The sequence below is a fragment of the Meriones unguiculatus genome (genome assembly GCF_030254825.1).
Source record: "Meriones unguiculatus strain TT.TT164.6M chromosome 13 unlocalized genomic scaffold, Bangor_MerUng_6.1 Chr13_unordered_Scaffold_28, whole genome shotgun sequence".
In the NCBI taxonomy this organism is placed as follows: domain Eukaryota; kingdom Metazoa; phylum Chordata; class Mammalia; order Rodentia; family Muridae; genus Meriones; species Meriones unguiculatus.
Genome location: NW_026843644.1, coordinates 5,449,363 through 5,468,045, shown reverse-complemented (window position 1 = coordinate 5,468,045; position 18,683 = coordinate 5,449,363). Strand labels below are relative to the sequence as shown.

At 40.5% G+C, this 18,683-nt stretch overlaps 1 pseudogene; it reads right to left on the bottom strand.

Moving 5' to 3' along the window:
- Positions 1-796: 796 nt before the first annotated feature.
- LOC132650620 (zinc finger protein 160-like) overlaps positions 797-18,683 on the bottom strand; it is a 256,814-nt pseudogene continuing 238,927 nt past the window's right edge.

The following is an 18,683-nucleotide window of genomic DNA, read 5'->3' as shown; positions in this document are numbered from 1 at the left end:
ATAATAATAATAATAATAATAATAATAATAATAATAAACACCTTATTATATAATACTGTTGCGTGTAATTGATATTCACTATTCATTGTATTCTTTAAAAAATGAGTTTATTTACTTTACATTCCAATCTAAGTCTCCCCCCTTTCAATCCCCCATTACTACCCTCCATTCTTATTGCCTCTATTCCTTTTCCCATTCAGAAAAGTGAGGTCATTTCCATTGAGCTAGTTTTACAGTTCTGTTGCATCTCAGTGGACCAAAGTACACAAAGGGCTTTCCACCTTGCTTATAGTCACAGAATTCCTCTCCAGTAAGGATACTTTTGTGATGATGATGACGACTCTAGATTTGTGCAAGGCCTCACCATTTTAACACATTCATAAGTTCTCTCAAGTATGAATCCTTTCATGATGATAAATATTATACAAATATAGAATGGTTTCACCATGTTAAAAGCACTCATAGGCTTTCTGTCCATTAGGATTTCTTTCATGAGTTTGAAGATGATTCTGAAGTGCAAAAGTTTATTCACATTGGATGCAGTCAGACAGCTTCTTTCCAGTATGTGTTTTTTTATGTATTAAGAGATGTTATATGCAAAGACATTGCCACATAATTATAATCATATGATTTCCCTCCAGAATGTGTTGTTGTCTTAGGAGATGACTGGTACATGCAAAGGTTATATCACACTAATTACCCTCACCAGGCTTCTCTTCACTGTGTGTTTTTTCATGTTTTTGGAGACTACTCTGTTGTGCAAGGGTTTATCATGTTGAGTATACGTATAAGGTTGCTTTCCAGTATGTGTTCTTTTATGGCTTATGAGAGCACTGTTTTGTGCAAAGGCTTTACCACACTGGTTACATTCATAAGGTTTCTCTCCACTGTGTGTTCTTTTATGGCTTATGAGAGCACTGTTTTGTGCAAAGGCTTTACCACACTGGTTACATTCATAAGGTTTCTCTCCACTGTGTGTTCTTTTATGGCTTATGAGAGCACTGTTTTGTGCAAAGGCTTTACCGCACTGGTTACATTCATAAGGTTTCTCTCCACTGTGTGTTCTTTTGTGGCTTAATAGAGTACTGTTTTCTGCAAAGGATTTACCACACTGGTTACATTCATAAGGTTTCTCTCCAGTGTGTGTTCTTTTGTGGCTTATGAGATGACTGTTTTCTGCAAAGGCTTTACCACACTGGTTACATTCATAAGGTTTCTCTCCAGTGTGTGTTCTTTTATGGCTTACCAGATGACTGTTTTGTGCAAAGGCTTTACCACAGTGGTTACATTCATAAGGTTTCTCTCCAGTGTGTGTTCTTTTATGGCTTGAGAGAGTACTGTTTAGTGCAAAGGCTTTACCACACTCATTACATTCATATGGTTTCTCTCCAGTGTGTGTTCTTTTATGTCTTATGAGAGTACTGTTTTGTGCAAAGGTTTTACCACACTGGTTACATTCATGAGGTTTCTCTCCAGTGTGTGTTCTTTTATGGCTTATGAGATGACTGTTTTGTGCAAAGGCTTTTCCACATAGGTTACATTTATAAGGTTTCTCTCCAGTGTGTGTTCTTTTATGCCGTATGAGATCAGTGGTATAGGGGAAGACTTTACCACATAGAGTGCATTTAGAAGGTTTCTCTTCAGTATGACTGCTTTCATGCCTGCAAAGATAATTAGCACATGTGAAAGATTTACCACAGTCATTGCATTACACTAATAAAGATATTTATCTATATGAATTGATGTCATATTTTGGTCTAACGGTAAAGGAGAATCAAATTTTAAAGTTTTATCACTTTATTCACATTCATGGTTTTTCCCTTCATTATGGGTATTTTTGAAGATCCCTGTGATGGTAAAATTATTTGTTACGTGGTTCACTTTTATACCATCATTTTTCTATAAGAGGTTTTTGTTTTGTATATATGAAGAGTTTTGTAAGAATTCAGAGCTTTACCACAACAATCCCATTCACAAATTTTCGTATGGTATGAATTACACGTCATTTAAAAAATGAGCAGGACATGCAGAAGACGTTCCAAATTCCTAGTATTCATAGGTTTTTTCAGCAGTATGAGTTTGCTGATGAATTCTCAGTGAAGTTGCAAAACCAATTAACAGTATCCATTTATCACATTCAGCAAATCTACTCAAAGTGGGGAGTACTACAAAATCAGTTTTTCTTGGAGAAAGACAGGGACACTGCTTCTTTCAATATCCCTATGCTCATGTGTCTTACAAACATTGTGACATATGATATACCAGTTTAATTTACAATAATAATAAAAGATTCCCACACTGAATTAACAGAGTTTGTTTTTTGTTCATCATAGACATGTCATATAGGGATTAAGGTTTCTCCACAACAATAATTTTGACTCTCATAAGCTGCTCCTTTCAGTAAACTTTACAATATTACTGTATGAATATGAACAACACTGGTTGTACTATGACATATATGCTTATTAAAAGGTTTTGGACACATACTGATCACCTATTCAATGTATATGTCTTTTACAATATCTGAGTAGATAGAATGAGACTAAACAAATTGCCAGTTCAACTCAGTAGCTGTAATGTCTATATGATTCAAATGGTATTTTCTGTTACAACATTATTTTGTTTCCTTCTATCTTAGGGGAGTACCTTGCAAACACAAATCAGATACCTGACATTGAAGTACAAGAAATTGTGAGATTTTAATGATTATCAGTATACTTAAAGCAGTGCTGTTTATACACTGTTGCTTTTCTTTAAAACTTCCAGGACACAGCCAGGTATGCTGGTACATGCCGTTAATCCCAGCACTTGTGGAGGCAGAAGCAGGCATATCTCTGTGATTTTGAGGTCAGGCTGGTCTAACAAGCAAGTCTAAGTCAAGCCACAGCTACACAGAAAAATAAACTATTTCAAAAACAGAAAATTAAAAGCAACTAACAAACAAACAGACAAACAAAGGTCCAGGACACATTAAAGTTTGTTAAGATTCATATTTGCATCAGCGTGCACATAAAGTTACCTTTTATTACTTGTAGAACTTTGAAAATGTTCTTCAATATTATGGTCATCCCAATTGTAGCCTAAAATATGGTACCAGAAAATATATATTATTTGAAATATCACATTATTATTAAGGCAAAACTTAAATCACTATCTTCTGTGACCCTTAGAACCATGCCTGATCTATTCACCTCATTCATCCTCATTCTCAATTAGAATTATAGAAGATGATCAATAACAAAGTAAGAGTTGTCTCCTTATTTCAAAAGTGAAAGAAAATTTGGAGTATTACCTATAGCGGTGAGGTTTTTACAGGTCTCTAGCATCACATCTTTGTAGAGTTGCTTCTGGGAAGGTTCCAGAAAAGCCCACTCTTCTTGGCTGAATTTCACATGCACATCATCGAAGGTCACTGAATTCTAAAATATGCCATACATTTGTACAACAGAAAGAGTAGCAACAGTATAAATTTATACTTCATGTGTAATATAATCATATATTTCTTGTGTTTCTTTCATTTATTTTCTGACACAGAAGTGCTAGTGTTAGACAGTTGGGTTCTGTGCATCAGGTGAAGGAGGGAAGAAGAAAAAGCCTAAAGGTTAGATTGTAAGGAAAACCAAAGGTGTGATTTAAAAACCTGTGTTAAAGGAGTTTCATTAGTTTGTAAGACGTGAGTATGAAGTAGCCATTAGTTGGATTCTATGAATCACCTTCAGTTACTACTCAGTGGGTGAGTAGGTCAGGACCCTGTCATAAGACAGGTGGAAGGAAAAAACACAATCATGACATTTTTATCTAGCAACAAATGAGATGGGGCTAGCAGGGGACAGTGAACAAGTGGGTGACATCAGTCAAAAGACAACATGGCACTGAATATCATGTTTTGACCAGGGATCAGAGATGTGGAATATCAGTATATGAAAAGGGGAGTTCATATATTTGTGGAAGGGAAAGTGGACTGCAGTGAATACATGGATAAAAATAATGTGAGTGGCAAGCAACAATAATCATAGCTGATAACATCAAATTTTGAGTGACCAGAGAAAAGAAAAGGCATAGAACACATGATTACTATTTGATCATTGTTTTGTATATTCTCCTTTCTAAGTCACGTATAGTCTATATTTAAAAATAAAGATTAAACCTTTTCTATTAAAAAACTAGTGTTAAGTTATCACTAAGTCATTTTAGAAGAAAACTGAATAACGAAGTTTAACTGTGTCATATTTGAACTTTTTGAATAGGATATAGCTTTGGAATAATCATGGTAATTAATGGGGACAAAGACAAACAGAGAGAAAAGAGCAAAATAGAAAGAGAGAGACAGAGACACACAGAGAGAAATTAAGAGTTGAACAGTGAACTCGGGGAGGGGCAAGATGGCGGCGCCGGGAGGACTCTCATTCTGAGCAGCAGCACAGCAGGATCAGCACAGTGAACAGCAATCAGAGCTCTCGGACATAAAACACAGTCATTGTGTTTCCCAGGTGAGAGGATACCCCACGGTGGGGGATTCAATCAGCTTTTAACTCACCAGGCTAAACCACCAAAGAGATCCCCGTTCCGCCAGACGCTTGGCTGCCGGCCGCCAGCCCCAGCCCCAGCCCCAGCCCCAGCCCAGAGCCACAAGCCAGTGTCTCTGGTCACGGTCCCAGACTGAACCTTGGGCACCACACTATCAGAGACTGGAATTTTCAGTCGAGAGATAACCCCAGGGTACAGGAAACGATTGGGACCAGCCTTAGGTCACCCAGACATCCCCTGGAAAAGACTCGGGCGGGTTCCACAGGCACCCCAGGAGCCAGCCCGGAGCCAGAGCCGGGGACCCAGGTTCCGGCACAGAGCCCTGCCTGCCTGCGCGACTGATTCGCCGCCAGAGATAGAAACGGCGGGTCTGATCTCAGAGCACTCAGCTCACCCCCAACCTGAAAAGGTCCCCGGAAAATTACCCAGCTTAGGGAGCCACTCAGACTCCCAAAAGCCACAAAGACAGACACAGGCAGTTTCTGCGCACCAGACAGCTGGCAGAGACTGAGCCGCCATCACACAGCTGTGCTCCAGGCACAGGCAAATTTCTGTGTCCAACCAGCTGGCGGACACTGAGCAGTGTGCACCAGGGCAAAAAAAAAAGTCACTAGGAGTCCTTGTCTCCAGAGAATCCACGGGGAAGGAAGGAAACTGTACTGATCTAAATCACCCAATCCTTCCCTAGAAAAAGTCTAGCAGTCTAGTGGGGCCGAGGCGCCAGCACTCAGCTGTGCTCCAGACACAAGCACAAACAGTTGAGGCGCGCCTGATGTCCAACTGGGTCACAGCAGCTGATCATTAAATTTGCAACAAGAAACCCAGAAACAGGGCAGTTGCCCTCAGGACTTCCCTGGGTGAGAGGAGAACCCTCTCGACTAACAAAGACCACAGTTACCACTCAGGTCTATATCCCTGAGGTGAGCAACTCCTGAAAAAACACCAGCCATCCAGGGACTATACCCAAAAAGCTGAGAAGACATCCTTCAGGAAAATCCAGCTTTCTGCAAAGGGGATTCTCTCCACCACAGGATCCTCAGGAACCACCAGAAAATAACCCCAAACTCCTAAGATAACACAATGGGTAGAGGCCAGCGTAAAAGCTCAAGCAACAAAAGACAGAGCAATATGGCATCTCCAGAACCCAGTTACCCAGGGGCAAGTAGCCCTGGACACCCCACCACAACTGAAATCCAAGAAGATGACCTAACAAGTATGCTCATGAAGATGATAACAGAGGAAACAAATAAGATTCGTAAAGACATAGAGGAAGATAAACTCAAACAGAATATTGCTATCCGTAAAGAAATAGAGGAAGCTGCAGCCAAACAGTTTATGGCCTTTAGAAAGGAAATGCTTAAAACACTGAATGAAATGAAAGAAACAGAGTTGAAGGAACTAAAAGAAAAACAGGAAAGTACAATCAGACAGGTGAAGGAAGTAAACAAAACAACTCAAGACCTGAAGATAGAATTGGAAAAATTAAAGAAAACACAAATGGAAGAAATAATGGAAAGGAAGAATCTAGGGAAGAAAACAGGAACTACAGAGGTAAGCATAACCAACAGACTACAAGAGATGGAAGAAAGAATCTCAGGTGTAGAAGATACAATGGAAGAAATCGATGTATCTGTCAAAGAAAATGTTAAATCTGAAAAATTCCTGACACAGACCGTCCAAGAAATGCAAGACAATATGAAAAGACAAAACCTAAGAATAATAGGTATAGAGGAAAAAGAAGACTCCCTTCTCCAAGGCCCAGAAAATATTTTCAACAAAATCATTGAAGAAAATTTCCCCAAGCTAAAGGAGAGGCCAATTAGAATACATGAGGCCTACAGAACACCCAGCAAATTTGACCAGAAAAGAAAATCCTCCCGCCACATAATAATCAAAACAGTAAGTATACAGAACAAAGAAAAAATACTAAAAGCTGCAAGGGAAAAAGGCCAAGTAACATATAATGGCAAACCCATTAGAATCACACCTGACTTTTCAACAGAGACTATGAAAGCCAGAAGGGCCTGGACAGATATCATGCAGACCCTAAGAGAACACAGATGTCAGCCCAGGCTACTATACCCAGCAAAACTCTCAGTCCTCATAGATGGAGAAAACAAGATATTCAATGACAAAAACAAATTTCAACAATACCTACAAACAAATCCAGCATTACAGAAGACACTGGAAGGGAAAATACAACCCAAGAAAGCTAGCTACATTCAAGAAAACACAGGAAATAAATAACCTCACTTCAGTAAAACAAAAAGCAACCAAGCACACAACCTGATGACCACAGCCAACATCAAAATCAAGAGATCTAACAGCCACTGGTCATTAATCTCTCTCAACATCAATGGACTCAACTCTCCAATAAAAAGACACAGATTAACAGAATGGATACATAAACAAAACCCAGCAATCTGTTGCATAAAAGAAACACACCTAAGACACAAAGATAGACATTACCTGAGGGTAAAGGGTTGGAAGACGACTTTCCAAGCAAACGGACCCAAGAAGCAAGCAGGAGTAGCCATTCTAATATCTGATAAAATAGACTTTCAACCAAAATTAATCAAAAGAGATGGGGAAGGACACTTCATACTCATCAAGGGAAAATTCCACCAGGAAGACATCACAATCCTGAACATCTATGCCCCAAATACAAGGGCACCCACATTTGTGAAAGAACATTGATAAAATTTAAAGCACATATAGATCCACACACATTAATAGTGGGAGACTTCAACACCCCACTCTCAACAAAGGACAGGTCAACCAAACAGAAATTAAACAAAGAAACAATGTCTCTGACAGAGGTCATGAATCAAATGGACCTAACAGACATTTACAGAACTTTACACCCAAACACAAAAGAATTTACCTTCTTCTCAGCACCTCATGGAACCTTCTCCAAAATAGACCACATAGTGGGTCACAAAGCAAGCCTCAACAGATACAAGAAGATTGAAATAATCCCATGTATCTTGTCTGATCACCATGGAATAAAGCTGGACCTCAACAATAACAGAAATAACAAAAAGCCTACACACACATGGAAACTGAACAACTTGTTACTAAACGACAGCTGGGTCAGGGAAGAAATAAAGAAAGAAATTAAAGTCTTTCTAGAAATCAATGAAAATGAAGACACAACATACCCGAACTTGTGGGACACAATGAAAGCAGTGCTAAGAGGAAAGTTCATAGCACTAAGTGCCTTCAAGAAGAAATTCGAGACAGCTCATTCAAGCACCCTAATGGCTCACTTAAAAACCCTAGAAAAAGAAGAAGCAGACACACCAAGAAGGAGTAGACGGCTGGAAATAATCAAACTCAGGGCTGAAATCAATCAATTGGAAACAAATAAAACAATTCAAAGAATCAATGAAACCAAGAGCTGGTTCTTTGAGAAAATCAACAAGATCGACAAACCCTTAGCCAGGCTAACTAAAAGGCAGAAAGACACCACCCAAATAAACAAAATCAGAAATGAAAAGGGGGATATAACTACAGACACTGAGGAAATCCAAACAATCATTAGGACTTACTTCAAAAGTCTATATGCCACAAAATTTGAAAATCTAAATGAAATGGACAATTTTCTTGATCGATTTGACTTACCAAAGCTGAACCAGGACCAGGTAAATCAACTAAATAGACCTATATCCCCCAAAGAAATAGAAGCAGTCATCAAAAGTCTCCCATCCAAAAAAAGCCCAGGACCAGATGGCTTCAGCGCAGAATTCTACCAGACCTTCAAAGAAGAGCTAACACCAATTCTCTTCAAACTATTCCACAAAATAGAAACAGAAGGAATATTACCAAATTCATTCTATGAAGCCACAGTCACCTTGGTACCTAAACCTCACAAAGACTCAACAAAGAAAGAGAATTTCCGGCCAATCTCCCTTATGAACATTGATGCAAAAATACTTAATAAAATACTTGCAAACCGAATCCAAGAACACATCAAAGATATTATCCACTATGACCAAGTAGGCTTCATCCCAGGTATGCAGGGGTGGTTCAATATACGGAAATCCATCAATGTGATCCACCATATTAACAAATTGAAAGAAAAAAACCACATGATAATCTCCCTAGATGCTGAAAAAGCCTTTGACAAAATCCAACATCCATTCATGTTCAAAGTATTGGAGAGATCAGGGATACAAGGCACATATCTAAACATAGTAAAGGCAATATACAGCAAACCTATAGCCAACATCAAACTGGATGGAGAGAAACTTAAAGCAATCCCACTGAAATCAGGGACAAGACAAGGCTGCCCACTCTCTCCATATCTCTTCAACATAGTTCTGGAAGTCCTTGCTAGAGCAATAAGACAGTTGAAGGAGATCAAGGGGATACAAATTGGAAAGGAAGAAGTCAAATTATCACTATTTGCAGATGATATGATAGTATACGTGAGTGACCCCAAAAACTCTACCAGGGAACTCCTACAGCTGATAAACACCTTCAGCAAAGTGGCCAGATACAAAATTAACTCAAAAAAATCAGTAGCCCTCCTGTATACAAAAGACAAAAGGGCTGAGAAAGAAATTAAGGAAACAACACCCTTCACAATAGCCACAAATGACATAAGGTACCTCGGAGTAACCCTAACCAAGGAAGTCAAAGACTTGTATGAAAAAAATTTCAAATCTCTGAAGAAAGAATTAGAAGAAGATATGAGAAGATGGAAAGATCTCCCATGCTCATGGCTTGGTAGGATTAACATAGTAAAAATGGCCATCTTACCAAAAGAAATCTACACATTCAATGCAATGCCCATCAAATTACCAACACAATTCTTTACAGACCTGGAAAGGAAAATTCTCAACTTCCTATGGAATAACAAGAAACCCAGAATTGCTAAAACAATCCTCTACAATAAAAGATCTTCTGGAGGTATCTCCATCCCTGATCTTAAGTTGTACTATAGAGCAACAGTTTTAAAAACTGCATGGTACTGGCATAGAAACAGAATGGTGGATCAATGGAACCGAACAGAGGACCCAGAAATAAACCCACACACTTATGGACACCTGATCTTTGACAAAGACGCCAAAACCATACAATGGAAAAAAGATAGCATCTTCAACAAATGGTGCTGGTCTAACTGGATGTCTACATGTAGAAAAATGAAAATAGATCCATACTTGTCACCCTGCACAAAACTGAAGTCCAAGTGGATCAAAGACCTCAACATAAAACCAGACACATTAAATCGGCTTGAAAAAAAAGTGGGAAATACCCTAGAACTCATTGGTACAGGGGGAAACTTCCTGAACAGAACACCAACAGCACAGGCTCTAAGAGCAACAACCAATAAATGGGACCTCATGAAACTGAAAAGCTTCTGTAAAGCAAAGGACACCGTCATCAAAACAAAGCGACCACCTACAGATTGGGAAAGAATCTTCACCAACCCTTTATCTGACAGAGGACTCATATCCAGTATATATAAAGAACTAAAGAAGCTGAAAAGCAGCAAACCAAGTAATCCACTTAAAAAATGGGGAACAGAGCTAAACAGAGAATTCTCTGTAGAGGAATACCGAATGGCAGAGAAGCACTTAAAGAAATGCTCAACCTCATTAGCCATTAGGGAAATGCAAATCAAAACAACCCTGAGATTTCACCTTACACCCATGAGAATGGCCAAGATTAAAAACTCAAGTGACAACACATGCTGGAGAGGTTGTGGAGAAAGGGGAACCCTTCTCCACTGCTGGTGGGAATGTAAACTTGTACAACCACTCTGGAAATCAATCTGGCACTTTCTCAGACAACTAGGAATAGCGCTTCCTCAAGATCCAGCCATACCACTACTGGGCATATATCCAAAAGAGGCTCAAGTACACAAAAAGGACATTTGCTCAACCATGTTTGTAGCAGCTTTATTTGTAATAGCCAGAAGCTGGAAACAACCCAGATGCCCCTCAATTGAAGAATGGATGCAGAAATTGTGGTACATCTACACAATGGAATATTACTCAGCAATGAAAAATAAGGAAATCATGAAATTTGCAGGTAAATGGTGGGATCTGGAAAGGATCATCCTGAGTGAGTTGTCTCAGAAGCAAAAAGACACACATGGTATATACTCACTCATATAGACATACAACATAGGACAAACCCACTAAAACCTGTGCATCTAAAGAAACTAAGCAAGAGAGAGGACCCTAACTAAAATGTCCAATCCCCATCCAGAAAGGCAAAGAGGATGGACATCAGAAGAAGAAGAAAACAGGAAACAACCTAGGAACCTACCACAGAGGGCCTCTGAAAGCCTCTGCCCTTCAGACTATCAAAGCAGATGCTGAGCCTGATGGGCAACTGTTAGGCAGAGTGAACGGACTTTTAGGTAAGAACTGGGAAATAGTAAGAGCTGGAGAGGACAGGGTCTCCACATGGAGAGCAACAGAACAAGAAAATTTGAACATAGGGAACTTCCCAGAGACTCATACTCCAACCAAGGACTATTCATGGAGATAACCTAGAACCCCTGCACAGATGTAGCCCAGGGCAGTTCAGAGTCCAATTGGGTTACATAGTAATGTGAAGAGGGACTGCCTCTGACATACTCTGATTGGCCTGCTCTTTGATCACCTCCCTCTGGGGGGGGGAGCAGCCTTACCAGGCCACAGTAGAGGACAATACAGCCACTTTTGATGTGAACTGACAGACTAAGATCAGAAAGGAGAGGAGAACCTCCCCTATTAGTGGACTTGGGGAGTAGCATGCAAGCAGAGGGAGGAGGGAGGGTGGGATTGGGATGGGAGGAGGGAGGGGCTTATGGGGGGATGCAGAATGAATAAAGTGTAATTGATGAAAAATTTAAGAAAAAGGGGAAAAATAATTTAAGAACCTTAAATGACTTTCAAAATTGGAGGAAAATATGGAGTTAGTCAATTGGCATGGAGCACATCTCGCCCCTGGGGGCAATGGTCTCCTGAACCTACTCAGACCTCGGACACCACCACTGCTAGTTCTAGAACTGATGCAGGATGTTCCAACGAGGGGTTAAGGCTTCTCATAATATTTCCTATAAGCCCACACCTGTTTGTCTATATCCCCCATTTTTATTTATTATTAGCCAGATAGAGCCAAGTATTTGTGGTAATGATACTTGCTTTTTTGCCCAATGCTGGAATGCTAGTAAAGTTAGGTATGCCCTGGTTACTCGCATGCCTCACTGGGTGCCTATGCCCATTGATGCCCCTCACGCTATGACTCTCTTCAGACAGAAAAGGGATATTGGAACTACAGCCACCATTGTTACTACCATCTCATTGACGGCTGTTGGAGCTACCACCAGGGCATTAGCCATGAGTCATACTAGGCAAACTGCTCAGACCCTGAATAATCATTTAGCCAATGTAGCTCATGCCTTAGTTGTACATAAAGGAATTAATGCTCAACTAAAAGGAAGCTTGATGGTGTACAATCAGAGGATTGACCTCTTGCAGGAGCAAATTGATACCCTATGGCAAATCGCTCAACCTGGCTGTCAATGAAAGTATGCTGGACTTTGTGTCACTAGCATACAACATGAGAATTTTTCCTGCGCTGCAAATCTGTCTAAACAATTGTCGAGCTATATTTTAGGTAATTGGACTGGAGAATTCGATACTACGATGGAGCAGCTGAGAGTGGCCATTGTCACAATAAATTCTACCGGAGTGGATGCAGGACTAGCCACAGGATTATCAACATGGATTGCTGCAGCCATGAATCATCTGAAGGAATGGGCGGGCATGGGAGTGTTAGCAGGCCTTCTGGTGTTGGTCTCCTTGGTTTGCCTGTGGTATATATGCAAGATTAGAGTCTCACAACAGTGTGATGCAGCCATGATCATTCAGGCCTTTACAGCCATTGAAGCAGGACATTCTCCCCAAGCATGGTTGGATACCATAAAAAGCTAAAATGATACGCTCAGGATGCGAGGCTAAGCACTGCACTCAGGGTCAGCCGCTTTGGACCCAGAGAAGAGCATGTCTGATTGCATGCGGGTTGATGCCCCAGGTCCAGCCTCTGAGAAAAAGGTATTGGACGGGTCTGATGCTCTTTGGGTGGATGACACCTAAATGAACATCGGTACAAAGTCCCAATTTATTTCTAATATCAGAGATCAGACCTCTACTCTTGCCTGATGCGTCTAAAACAAAAAGGGGGAACTGTAGAGAGCTGCGGAATGCTATGCCTTAAAGATGGAGCTGGTTTCCGCCTTCCACCTTCCCGATGGTGAGTGCTCTCTGTCACAAACAACTCCACATTTGGCTAAGGCCAAGGATCTGGCTTGCTTCCATGTATGTGGACCTATCTGCATTGCCCCCGTGGCACGCCTGGGTTGGCTACCCAGAGGCTATTTAAGCTGTGGGCTGGCTTTCCCCGGGGTCCGAGGATTGTTCAATGTTCCTGAATAAACTGCATTGAAAAAAAAAAGAGTTGAACAGTATTAAGTACACATCAGAGAAATTTATGAACAGTTACTAACGATGAAAAAGGATGGACAAGCTGGGTGTATTCTGTCATGCCTTTAATTCCATCACTCAGGAGGCAGAAGCAGAGGCAGGTGCATCTTATTGAATTGGATGCAGCATGTTCTATGCAAAGAGTTCCAGGACAGCCAGACCTATATAGTAAGACAGAGCCTCCCCTAAAAGTCAATCAAACAAACACAAAATATTGTAATAACTGAGAGGTCTTTACTGAAGCTTCTACAAGGAATTATACATTCACTCCAGTTGTGTATTCATTTTCCAGAAATCTGCACTGCCCTAGCTTAAACTGTAACTTTAATAAGATTTTACTAAAAGGGAATACATGTTTAAACAGCTAAAAATAGAAAGGTGAAAACAGCAATAAAAATGATGATCTTAAATAAGCAACATAAGGCAGAAGAGACGGCTCAGCAGTGAGGAGCTCTTGCTGCTCTTACAAATAATTGGTCTCAAATGTCAGTGTTTAAATGGGACCCACTACTATCAATTGCTATAAATTCATGAGTTCTGAACACATCATTAGACTACTGTGACGATCAGGCACACAAGAGGTTCATATTTATGACTATAATCAAAATACTCATATTCAGCAAAAATTAAAAACAAATTCCATATGGCAGGGCTGATTGCATACTGATCAGCGGGGTAACAGAGACTGCACAGTGACAAATAGTTGGAACGGTTGGTCCGTAAACAACATTGACTGTGTTTACCAGGTGATAAGAAACCCAATGATGAGAAAAACAATTGGGTTCAACCTCAGAGCACCCAGCTAATCCCTGGAAAATTTCCTGGGCTGTTTTGGCAGGAATAAGGTTTTCAAGGAAATAGACCCAAGAAGTGTGTCCTGATCACCTTCCCAGGCTGAACTGTGTGCCCCAGACCACCAGAGACTGGGAGTCCCACTCTCAAGAAAAACCCACAGGGAAGGAAGCAAGTGGGACTGACTGAATGTCACCCAGTCTATACCTGGAAACGGTCCTGTAGACTTGCAGGTGCACAGCAGCCAGCCCTGAGTGGGATTCCAGCTGCCAGACCCACGTAACCGACTCTCCATCACAGACAGAACTGTGTGCCCCAGGGCACTAAAAGATGCGTTTCCCTGTAGAAAGAAAACCCCATAGGGAGGAAAACAGCAGGTCCCAGCTTAGAGCACTCAGCTGACCCTCCCACCACCACTACCACCACCACTACCACCACCACGTATGGGAATATTGTCAGAAAAAGTTCCCAGTTTCCTGTCCTGTCACCAGCTTGGAGCCACCATTCGCAAGCTAGTGCCTATGTACTCTACCCCCCACCAGTACAGACTGGGTCTTTCTGTTGGGAGAAAACCCAAAGGTGGGGGAATATCTGGCCCTACCTCAGGACACCTAGCTCCAGAAAAGTTTCTGGTTATCTACAGGCTCCAGACTCTAGCCTCCTGCTGTACACATGAGAGTGGTGTTCACCTGACACTGATTACCACCTGGGTACTGGGGCACAGAGCTCCAAACTCAGACCTACAGAAGCCTGGATTATCTGAGAACAACCCCCAGATACTGCTCCAAAGGACAACCAGTTTTCCCTAACTAAACTGACCAAGCCACAAGGCACCCAGGTTACAGCAGCAGCTCCCTAAATTTACAGCAAAAAACCTAGCAGCAGGGAAGCTGTCTCCAGAACTACTCTGTGTGAGAGGATACCCCCCTTTAATAACAAAGGCAACAATTACTACTCAGGTCTGTATGCCTGAGATGAGCTGTGGCAATTCCTGAAAAACACCTGCCATTCAGTGACCATACCTAAAAAATGGAGGAGAGCTCCTTTGGAAAAAATCATCTTCGTGCCAAGGGGATTCGACCCACCACAGGATTCCAGGAAGTACCAGAAAGTAACACCCAACACCTAAGATATCCCAATGGGTAGAGGCCAGTGTAAAAGCTCAACCAACAAAAGACAAAGCAATATGGCATCTCCAGGACGCAGTTATTCAGGAGCAAGCAGCCCTGGATACCCCAGCATAAAGACAATTTCAGGCCAATCTCTCTTATGAGCATTGATGCAAAAATACTCAACAAAAATACTTTGCAAACCCAATACAAAAACACATCAAAGATATCATCCACTACAACCAAGTAGGCTTCAGGCCAGGTATGCAGGGGTGGTTCAATATACAAAAATCCATCGTTATGATCCACCATATTAACAAATTGAAAGAAAAATAAACACATGATAATCTCCTTAGTTGCTGTAAAAGCATTTGAAAAAATCCAGCATCCATTCATGTTTGAAGTATTGGAGAGATCAGGGATACAGGGCACATACCTAAACATAGTAAAGGTGATATACAGCAATCCTATAGCCAACATCAAGCTAAACGGAGAGAAACTGAAAGCAATCCCACCGAATTCAGCGACAAGGTGAGGATGCCCCCCTCTCCATATCTCTTCAACATAGTTCTCCAAGTCCTTGCTAGAGTAATAAGACAATTAAAGAAGATCAAGGGAATACAAATGGGAAAGGAAGAAGTCAAAATATCACTATTTGCAGATGATATGATAGTATACATGAGTGACCCCAAAAATTCTACCAGGGAATGCCTATTGCTGACAAACACTTTCAGCAATGTGGCTGGATACAAAATCAACTCAAAAAATAAGTAGCCCTCCTGTATACAAAAGACAAAAGTGCTGAAAAAGAAATTAGGTAAACAACACCTTTCACAATAGTCAAAAAGGACATAAAGTATATTGATGTGACCCTAACCAAGCAAGTCAAAGACTTGTATGAAAAAATTTCAAGTCTCTAAAGAAAGAAATAGAAGAAGATATCAGAAGATATCAGAAGATCTCTCATGCTAATGGCTTGGCAGGATTAACATAGTAAAAATGGTCCTTTTACCAAACGCAATTTACAGATTTAATGTAATTCCCATTAAATTACCAACACAATTCTTTACAGACCTTGAAAGAAAAATTCCCAACTTCATATGGAATAACAAGAAACCCAGAATTGCTAAAACAATCTTCCATAATAAAAGATCTTCTGGGGGTATCTCCATCCCTGATCTCAAGCTGTACTATTAGAGCAACAGTAATAAGAACTACATGGTACTTTCATAGACACCAACTAGTGGATCAACAGAATTGGATAGAAGTCTCAGAAATACACCCACACACTATGGACTCCTGATTTTTGACAAAGATGCCAAAACCATACAATGGAAAAAAGATAGCATCTTCAACAAAAGGTGCTGGTCTAACTGGATGTCTACATGTAGGAAAATGCAAAAAGATCCATATTTATCACTCTGCACAAAACTAAAGTTCAGGTGGATCAAAGACCTCAGGATAAAACCAGACATACTAACTCTGTTAGAAGAAAAAGTGAGGAAGAGCCTTGAGGTCATTGGAATAGGAGACAACTTCCTGAACAGAACTTCAACAGTACAGGCTCTAAGAGCAACAATCAATAAATGGGACCTCATGAAAATGAAAAACTTCTATAAGTCAAAGGAAACTGTTGTCAAAACAAAATGACTGCCTGCAGATTGGGAAAGGATCTTCACCAACCCTATATCTGACAGAAGGTTAATATCCAGTATTTATAAAGATTTCAAGAAGTTAAACAGCAACAAATCAAGTAACCCAAATTAAAAAATGGGGTACAGATCTACACAGAGAATTCTCAATAGAGGAATATAGAATGGCAGAGAAACACTTAAAGAAATGTTCAACATTCCTAGTCATCAGGGAAATGCAAATCAAAACCACCCTGAGATTTCACCTTATACCCATCAAAATGACTAAGACAAATAACTCAAGTGACAACTCATGCTGGATAGGATTTGAGGAAAGGGGAACCCTCCTTCATTGCTGGTGGGAATGTAAACTTATACTATCAGTTTGCAAATAAACCTGGCACTTTCTCAGACAATTAGAAATAGCACCTCCTCAAGATCCATCTATACCTCTCCTAAGCATATAAGTATACAACAAGGACATCTGCTCAACTATGTTTGTAATAGCTTTATTTGTAATAGCCAGAAGCTGGAAACAGCACAGATGGCCCTCAGTTGAGGAATGGATACAGAAATTGTGGTATATCTATATGATGGAATATTACTCAGCAATGAAAAACAAGGAAAACATGAAATTTGCAGGTAAATGGTGGGAAATAGAAAAGATCATCCTGAGTGAGGTACCCCAGAAGCAGAAAGACTCACAGGGTATATACTCACTCATAAGTGGATATAGAATATAAAATATAGGATAAAGATACTAAAATCTGTACACCTAAGGAAGTTAATCAGGAAGCTGTATGCTGGCTAAGATGCTCAAACCCCATGCAGAAAGGCAAAGAGGATGGACATCAGATGAGGGAGAATACAGGGACAGGACAGGAGCCTACCAAAGAGGGCCTTTGAAAGGCCCTACCCTGCAGGGTGTCAAGACAGATGCTGAGACTCATAGCCAAACTTTGGGCAGAGTGCAGGGAATCTTATGGAAGAACTGGGAGATAGTAAACCTGGAGAGGACAGGAGCTCCACAAGGACAGTAACTGTTCCAAAAATTCTGGGCACAGGGGTCTTTTGTGAAACTAATACGCCAGCCAAGGACCACTCATGGAGATGGCCTGAAACCCCTGCACAAAAGGTAGCCTATGGCAGTTCAGTATTCAAGTGGGCTTCATAGTAATGGGGACAGGCACTGTCTCTGACAGGAACTCATTGGCCTGCTTTTTGATTTTGATCACCTCCCATTGAGGGGGAATCAGCCTTGCCAGGCCACAGAAGAAGACAATGCAGCCACTCCTAATGAGACCTGATAGACTAGGATCAGAGTGAAGGGGAGGAGGACCTCCCTTATCAGTGGACTGGGAAAGGGACAGGGGTGGGAAAGATGGAGGGTGGGATTGGAAGGGGAGGAGGAAGGGAGGTACAGGGGGGAGACAAAGTGAATAAACTGTTATTAATAAAAATGTAAAAAGAACACAATAAAATGTTGAAAGATTTTTTTAAAAACTATGCTGTTACACATAGTTTCAAACTATGAAAATATTGCCTGATGTCAGTTATTGCTCCTAAATATAAATAAATAAATAAATAAATAAATAAATAAATAAATAATGAGGAAGACTACTTCATACTCATCAAAGGAAAATTCCACCAAGATGGCATCTGTATTCTGAGCAACAATGCCCCAAATACAAGGACACCCACATTTGTAAAAGAAACATTAATAAAACTTAAAGAACATATCAATCACCGTACATTAATAGTGGGAGAAGTCAACATGTCACTATTATCAAGGGACAGAGCAATGGAAAAGAACTTAAACTGAGAGATAATGACACTAATGGATGTCATGAATCAAATGGACCTAACAGATATCTAGAGAATTTTTAAACCCAAAAAGAAAAGAATCTATCTTCTTTTAGCACCTCATGGACCCTTCTCCAAAACTGACCATACAGTAGGTCACAAACCAGGCCTCAAAAGATACAACAAGACTGAAATGATATCTTGTACCTTATCAGACCATGATGGACTAAAGATGAACCTCAACAATAACAGAAATAATAAAAAGCCTACACACACGTGGGAACTGAACAACTCCCTACTCAATGAAATCTAGGTGAGGAAAGAAATAAAGAAAAAAC